The sequence below is a fragment of the Hippocampus comes genome, unplaced genomic scaffold (assembly GCF_001891065.2).
Source record: "Hippocampus comes isolate QL1 unplaced genomic scaffold, H_comes_QL1_v1.1 scaffold86, whole genome shotgun sequence".
Classification (NCBI taxonomy): domain Eukaryota; kingdom Metazoa; phylum Chordata; class Actinopteri; order Syngnathiformes; family Syngnathidae; genus Hippocampus; species Hippocampus comes.
The window spans coordinates 5,600,178-5,605,986 of NW_017805882.1; the positions used below are offsets into that span (position 1 = coordinate 5,600,178).

The following is a 5,809-nucleotide window of genomic DNA, read 5'->3' on the forward strand; positions in this document are numbered from 1 at the left end:
GCTCCTGTTTAGCAGTTAAATAGCAATTAAATTACAGCGCATTCTCTGTTTTATCCAAATTGTTTGTTTTAAAACAAGTATTCCTTAGTTTAGTATCCGCACATTGTTTTAGTATACATTTTTTAAAACATATATTGTGGCAGTCATAAGGAGCACACACGATTGACTGTAAACACGTCTTTATTCCACGACTGCCGACAAGTGGATCTATTCTGAACAAGGACAGAATAGTGTCCACCATAATATTTATTAAAAGAAAAATAAATAAAAGTCCGCGAGAGAGAAGCCCGACCCGAACCTGTTTTACTTCCGCATTCCTGTCGTTTTGGTCCGGAGCAGAAATTGCACGTGTGACCGCAAGTGGAGCTGCTTCGACGCTGCGCCGGAGTTGTCACGCTCAGCGGCTTTGCACGTGTGAACGCTCCACAAAATTTGCTCCAGTGTAAAATACATCGCAACAAAATATTTCGGTGCAGCGTCGGACCAAATGTGTGCCGTGTGAACAGGGCTAATGTTGACAGGCTTGCATGCAGTAGCCATACATTTAGCTATGGCTTCAGCAAATTTGTTCTTCGTCGTGTTATCCATTTTCTTCGCTTTGAACTTATCCATAGCTATCTGTCTGAGACGAGGGGGCGGAGTACTCACGTCAGCTGTGTGCTTGGCCATTCAGTGGTATTTCAGACTCGACGTGCTATGATGATAGCTCAGTTTACGACTGCAAAACATACAGGTAACTTTAGTCTTGTCAGTGGAACAATCTGGCAACTTTTTAAAAGTAAACTTTCCATTTTTAAACTCTTAAAGTATCCGTTTTCGGTGTCTCGCGCTGCCGTGGCTAGCAAAACAAACGTGCGTGGACATGTGCAGCGCGCTTGTTGTTTCTGGCTTATTTATAGAGCAACGTAACATCCGCTGTGACGTCTGCCGCGTTAATCTCGCGAGAAAAAATTTAATCCCGTTAAAATTCATTTAAATTAATGCCAATAAAAATGCACTAAACTGACAGCTCTATTAAAAACCAAATATTTTCAAGAATGCAGGGCTCTACTCGGACATTTCCACTTTCCCATTTGGTCACACTAGAACATGATTTGATCACACCGTTTTTGGGGGAATAGGGGCGTAGCAAAACCATGCATGCTGAGGAATAGTTGTCTTAATCAGCAGACATTTGTATCGAATGACGTAAAGATTGACAGTGACCGGATTTGTTACATTTGCAAAGGATTTTACTGTGAATAGGAATGTTGCGTTTTGTCAGGCATAGAAAACAATTCCTGACAGTCGAAAACAAGTAACAGCAAAGCATTGCAACAGGCTTACGTGTTTTTAAATGTAGTGCTTTTTATTTTAGATTTTTTTTACTTTTCATTAATGCTGTACTTTCAGAATTTACAGCTTTATAACTTTCAATTCAACTCAAAGGGGCCAGATCTTAGAGTGAGGCCTCCTTGCGTGTACATACTTCCCCTCGGGGTACCACAGTTTAACATCCTGCCTGATACCAGAATCCATCAATTCTGGCCCCTTAACACTGATTGATTATGGTGAGAAAAGGCTTTCTTAATCACAGCATTAATGCTTTAAATGAAACAGGCACATGGCACTGTGTTCATTTATCAATTACAGTATATTATATTACTCATTGATTGGTTTCATTCACAATACTGCGGACAATCTCACAGTCTTTTGTGGTCTCTCGATCAATCATAAATGATATGTAGGGGTCAGAGGTGATTTTTGTGACTTTTATCACATCTTCTTTCCACAAGGACTGAATGGATATAAGGCATGGGCCGATTACCAGTTTGACGTTTTACCATGGTTTTAAAAAGTCAAGGTTTCAATAATGGCAAATACTGGCCGTCCCTTGTTATGAGCTCCTTTCTTTTTTGAGAGGACATCTAATATGGGCACACTATGATCTATAATCTGCTGTTTGCAGAGTTGAGTAAACAAGCTGACTCTTTGAAGTTAATTGTCTCCACTTAACTTTTTTCTTTTCCTCCTCCTCATCGAAGGAGGAAGAGAGCAAGACGAGATACTGCAAACAAAGATGCATTTTTGTTCTGATTAATGTGCAATATCCTGAAAAAAAAAATGCCAGCGGGTACGAGTTAGCCCCAAGGACAACATGAGTAGCCATGGGTCTGTATAAGTGTGATTTCGTCTGTCAGTGTAATCGTCACAAACCGGGTCAAGTACTGACGGATCTTGCAGTCAGTCACTGATGGACGCCCGTTTAGCTGATGACTGGCGCAAACACATGCCGCCTGTCTCGTGTGTCAATACAGCCAGCTTGCTTGAGTGGATTGCATTGACTGTTAATATACAGTTGGCACAGGTTTGCAGTAAAGAGACAATAAAGTATGTCTTAGAATTATGTGTTTAGTATAGTCAGGTAAGAGCCGCAAGACAATAATTAATGAGCTCAGAGGTCAGAAAGTAGCTTTGAATATTAGACATTTTTTTTTCAGAAATGCTTTTGTAAATTAAGTTAAAATTTGTTTGTTTTTGGAAAGAGTAGGATTTAAATAGGAAGTTGTTAAAGAGCATTATGCAGATCCACTCTCCATTTCAGCAAGTGGCAGTGATGCACCAAAAGTTTTTTGCCAACTGCCAAAAGACGGAAGCAAAAGACAAAGTCGAAGGAAAAGCTTTGATTGATCGTCATAGCAACTTGGTTTCGGTTTCAGGCGGCACTTTAATCCACCAGCATTATACCTTTGGCATCAATGTGACACGGTTATTCCGATGAAGGCATTTAGGGGTTAAAACAGCAGCAATCAGCCACCAGCGTGCACCCACAGTACTTAACAATTCAATAGATCGGCTGTGTGAAATGTATGCAAGTGTATGTGTGTGTGGCTTTTCGAGTAAACACCATAGATACGCTGATACATAGTGCACTCCATTTACCATTTTAATCAAATTGGGATTTTTCATCTTTTGGATTGTTTTTTTTTTTGGGGGGGGGGGTTAGTTTTGTTTTTTTTTTAGGATTGGCGAGAGGCGGACCGCCGAAGTTTACCGACAGAAGCACGGTTAAAATAACAAGACAGACTCATGATTACAGTTTGGTTCAGATTGAAATAAGGACTGACTGACGATGACGGACAGCAGCCCAGGCTGTTGACGAATGAAGGACTGGAAAAATATTGTCAATTGCCCACCTCTGAATATGACAAATATCAACAAACACAGGAGCTGATTCCCCCCGAGCCACACACACTCTTTCACAGATCATCGTTTCCCATTATAAATGTGCATGTATGCAACATATTTATCAAAGGGGATGTGTGGACCAATACACATGCGTGAACCCCATACCTGCGTTAACCCTAAAATGTTGAATGAATCAGAACAGCACATCTGCGGTCTGTGTGCATTTCCAAAGCGGTCAGTGTACACTCGATGTGGAACTATGGAAGACTGACAAAAAAAAAGCGTGACTTTTAATGTATTATAATGTGCCTGTGTTGTGCACTCGCATATACATGACCAGATTGAATTCCTACTTCTAAATAAAAAAGATCACACATGCAGCAATTTTGGTCACAGTCCCTTCACAAATGGGATGTGGCTCTTTTCAGAATGAACCAATCACATTGAAACTCATGTTGAATTAGTGACAGGGCATACCTGCCATGTTTTAAAGTGCCTCTGATTAACCTCAAATAATCTTCACTTGTTCTTTTTGTTGCTTGAATTTTCTTGTTCTTGTGTACAAAAACATTCCAAAGTATGAAGGTTTTGTGGCAATACTGACTGGTATTTGGAACTGGTTAATTCCCTTTACCTTGTCTAAAGCCCGAGTTCCGAGTTGAAGAAATACAGCCCAAAAGCTTAACTGCAGTTATGGTATTCTTTTGGTGATGAGTGGTGCTGTTTGTGCCAAATTAATCTTTTGGAATTGTGGCAAATACAGTACCTTCAACCTTAGTTTTATTGGACCATAAGACAATCTCCCAAATACATGTGGGAAAATGAGTCATGGTGGAATGAAACCAAGGTTGAACGTTGTGGATGAAAGGTATATATGGCGCAAAAACGACATCGCTCATTACCAAACAAACATCAAAATTAAACATGGTGGTGGTATAGGAGCTTCATGAACAGGGGCCAGAAAACAGCTTACTCGAACAACTGAGCTTTATTTGGGATTAATTGGAGGCACTCTAAATGATGCCAGATGTGTTCTGATTTTCATTTTGCCCATGCCTGACTGTGATTGGGTTAATTGATTAAATGCGCCGCATCCCACTCATACGAGGGTGTGCGCAGTTGACCAGCCGCATTAATTTGGTTGTTGAATTTTACTTTCTTTTTTGAAAATACTTTTTCAAAAATTGTGCAATTAAATTATCCAGGTTATTGGTCAAATTAATTGTGGAAAAGGTTTGAAAATTATTTCTGTTGGTTTCCTTTTTTTATATCACAAAACCTTCGCACAGGGATGTATAGACTTTTTATGTCAACTGTATGTGAGTTTGTACATGCTTGTCCCCGCTCTTGTTGTGCGCAAAAACAAATCGTTAATCCCTGTGAGGAGATTGTGATGTGTGTGTTTGTGTGTGTGTGTGTGTGTGTGTGTGTGTATGTATGTATATATATATATATATATTCACTGTTGCAGTGGCATTATAGGCGATCGTTTATATTTTACGTGCTGTTTTCACAAAACTGTTGTTGGGAAGAAACTAAAGAAAGCTCACTGTGTGTAAAGGTGTGTTTCATTAGATTTTGGCCTGACTCTTACACATTATAAATGCAATTTTCATAAACTTGCCTGTTAAAAGCATGCATGCAAGTGCATTCAAGTTTTTGTCGGGGAGGGGACTACAATCACAAATCTGGCAAGAAAGGCCATGTAGAAGCATTGAGTTGAGGCTCAGAGCAGCTCAGGCATTTATGGAGGTGTTCAATAGGATCTCAGGGCAGGAAGTAATGATAGACCAGCCTTGTGTTTACACACACTTGCATATTGTCAATCTCTCTTTGTACTCGATCCCCCCTTTTCAGACTCACAAATTTGAATTCATTGAATGAATGAATTGTAATTGAGATATGCAAGCACAATGACGGTTGTGTGTGGCTGACGAGTGAGAATCCACTGTGTAAAATGCTAAGCTCTTTATGTATCTGCAAGGACTCAACCTGGTAGAGACTGCCTGTAATATTATCTTACAAGTGGTATCCATCTTAAGTGGGGTGTCACTGCAAACAGCACTCACACACTTCTACAGCAGGGAAGTCAGGACTTCGAAATGAAATTGAATTGTATTCCATGAACCGATTCATTTAGATATCATTAAAGAGAGCAGGCAGGCACATGCACAAAACATTGCTGTGCCCTTCTATTAAGAGTTTAGAGTCTACTACATGGGTTCACCACCTATATTTGCATGATTTACTGCAGCGGTCCCCAAACTTTTTCCTGTGAGGGCTGCATAAGCTTTCGCTTCTGTGATGGGGGGGCCGGGGTCAGTCTGGAACAGAAAAAGGGTGACCGCAAGAGTACGGAAATGTAAAAATGGATTGTTTTCCAGAAACCCACACAAAATGAAGCCACCTCTTGACAGATGAGACTGACAGACGTTTCTTTGCGCTGAAAGAAACAAAAACAAAAACATCGTTTCGCCGCTTTGGTTTAAATACCCCGCATTCTATTTTTCTCTTACCGAACCTTTTCGCCATGATCCCGTTCTCTGAGAGAGGGGCCGGTTTCGGACTCGGGCTGAAAATGTGTTTAAAGCAATAAAAACTCAAAATGAGTGTCACACCTAAACAAAAGGGCTTATGCACA

At 40.3% G+C, this 5,809-nt stretch overlaps 1 protein-coding gene and 1 long non-coding RNA gene across 4 annotated transcripts in view; one reads left to right on the top strand and one right to left on the bottom strand.

Annotated features, from left to right (window-relative positions):
* The window catches only part of LOC109527325 (uncharacterized), a 15,303-nt gene extending 14,270 nt beyond the window's left edge, over positions 1-1,033 (bottom strand). Inside the window, exon 1 of the long non-coding RNA XR_002170512.1 lies at positions 1,023-1,033. This is a non-coding gene — a long non-coding RNA (uncharacterized LOC109527325). The remainder of the gene's footprint in view (positions 1-1,022) is intronic.
* maml3 (mastermind-like transcriptional coactivator 3) overlaps positions 1-5,809 on the top strand; it is a 158,025-nt gene that overhangs the window by 50,358 nt on the left and 101,858 nt on the right. The gene's annotated exons all lie outside the window — the stretch shown is intronic.